Here is a 1,986-nt window from a genome sequence, read left to right as displayed (position 1 = left end):
CGGGTGCTGGCCCTGTGTGCCTCGGTCGTATGCAGTCCTGATTGTGGCGCTCACCTGCACGGCGCCAAACACGCATACGACCATCATTGGCACCAAGGCAGAAGCGACTCTCATCGCTGAAGACGACACGTCTCCATTCGTCCCTCCATTCACGCCTGTCGCGACACCACCGGAGGCGGGCTGCACGATGTTGGGGCGTGAGCGGAAGACGGCCTAACGGTGTGCGGGACCGTAGCCCAGCTTCATGGAGACGGTTGCGAATGGTCCTCGCCGATACCCCAGGAGCAACAGTGTCCCTAATTTGCTGGGAAGTGGCGGTGCGGTCCCCTACGGCACTGCGTAGGATCCTACGGTCTTGGCGTGCATCCGTGCGTCGCTGCTGTCCGGTCCCAGGTCGACGGGCACGTGCACCTTCCGCCGACCACTGGCGACAACATCGATGTACTGTGGAGACCTCACGCCCCACGTGTTGAGCAATTCGGCGGTACGTCCTCCCGGCCTCCCGCATGCCCACTATACGCCCACGCTCAAAGTCCGTCAACTGCACATACGGTTCACGTCCACGCTGTCGCGGCATGCTACCAGTGTTAAAGACTGCGATGGAGCTCCGTATGCCACGGCAAACTGGCTGACAGTGACGGCGGCGGTGCACAAATGCTGCGCAGCTAGCACCATTCGACGGCCAACACCGCGGTTCCTGGTGTGTCCGCTGTGCCGTGCGTGTGATCATTGCTTGTACAGCCCTCTCGCAGTGTCCGGAGCAAGTATGGTGGGTCTGACACACCGGTGTCAATGTGTTCTTTTTTCCATTTCCAGGAGTGTATATCATTCATTCGGTCCCACTGTTGCAGTCTCTTTTCACTTTCACTATCTCTCTCTTCCTCGTTCTCATTGTCGCAGACTTTCGTTACCACTGGTTTTCACACACTTCCATTTTCTTCTTCTATTTGTTCCTCTTCCAGTGGCCCTATCTCTCCCGTCCCACTGTTGCTGTCTCTTTTCATTTTCACTATAACTCTCTTTCTCGTTGTCATTGTCGTAATCTTTCGTTATCACTGGTTTTCACACCTTTTTCTCCTTCTATTTATTCCTCTTCCAGTGGCCCTCTCTCCCTCACTCGCTTCCTACGAGTGTTCTGTCACTGTCAGCTATGTCCCACTGACAATATGTCTGTCTCTTTCTCTCACACAGCCACCGTCTCGTTCGCTCTTTCTAGGCGCTGTCTACTATCTACCACTATTTATTATTTTTCCGTCTCTTTCACACTCCCGCTGTCTCCTTCTCTCAGCATAGAAAAGCGCGACTATGTTGTCTTGCCAAAATTTTTGGCAAAATTTTTAAATGAAGATAGTAACTGTTCTCGAAAGAACAGATACCATTGAAGACCGTGCAGCTTCTCTAGAATAAATGATAATTAATTGAAACCTCAGCTGCCGACCAGTGCTGTTGACATACCTTGATGGGGACAGTTGAAAATGTGTGCCCCGACCGGGACTCGAACCCGGGATCTCCTGCTTACATGGCAGACGCTCTATCCATCTGAGCCACCGAGAACACAGATGAATAGCGCAACTGCAGGGACTTACTTATCCGTTGCACGCTTCCCGTGAGACGCACATTCCCGGGTTCGAGTCCCGGTCGGGGCACATATTTTCAGCTGTCCCCATCAACACCTGTCGGCAGCTGAGGGTTTCAATTAATTATCATTTGTTCTAGAGAAGCTGCACGGTCATCAATGGTATCTGTTGTTTCGAGAACAGTTACTATCTTCATATTTAGTTAAATGGCTACCCGGCCATTGACCTTCGTCTGTGCGAGAGCGCACAGGTTGCCCGACCTCTTACGGGAATCGTCAACTTAAGTGGGCGCGAGTAACGAGTGGATGGGCAAAGTATCTATTAGGAACATTACGTATGTAGATTGTGAACAGGTGGGAATGTGCGTGTCACGGGAAGCGTGCAAGGGATAAGTCCCTACAGTCGCGCT

General features: G+C 52.4%; 1 non-coding gene across 1 annotated transcript; it reads right to left on the bottom strand.

Annotated features, from left to right (window-relative positions):
• Window positions 1-1,480: 1,480 nt before the first annotated feature.
• On the bottom strand, window positions 1,481-1,555 carry Trnat-ugu (transfer RNA threonine (anticodon UGU)). The gene has a single exon. It is a non-coding gene; the product is annotated as a tRNA-Thr (tRNA).
• Window positions 1,556-1,986: the final 431 nt, after the last annotated feature.

The sequence above is a fragment of the Schistocerca serialis genome, chromosome 12, assembly GCF_023864345.2.
Source record: "Schistocerca serialis cubense isolate TAMUIC-IGC-003099 chromosome 12, iqSchSeri2.2, whole genome shotgun sequence".
NCBI classification, from domain to species: domain Eukaryota; kingdom Metazoa; phylum Arthropoda; class Insecta; order Orthoptera; family Acrididae; genus Schistocerca; species Schistocerca serialis.
This window is presented reverse-complemented; position numbering and strand designations above follow the sequence as displayed.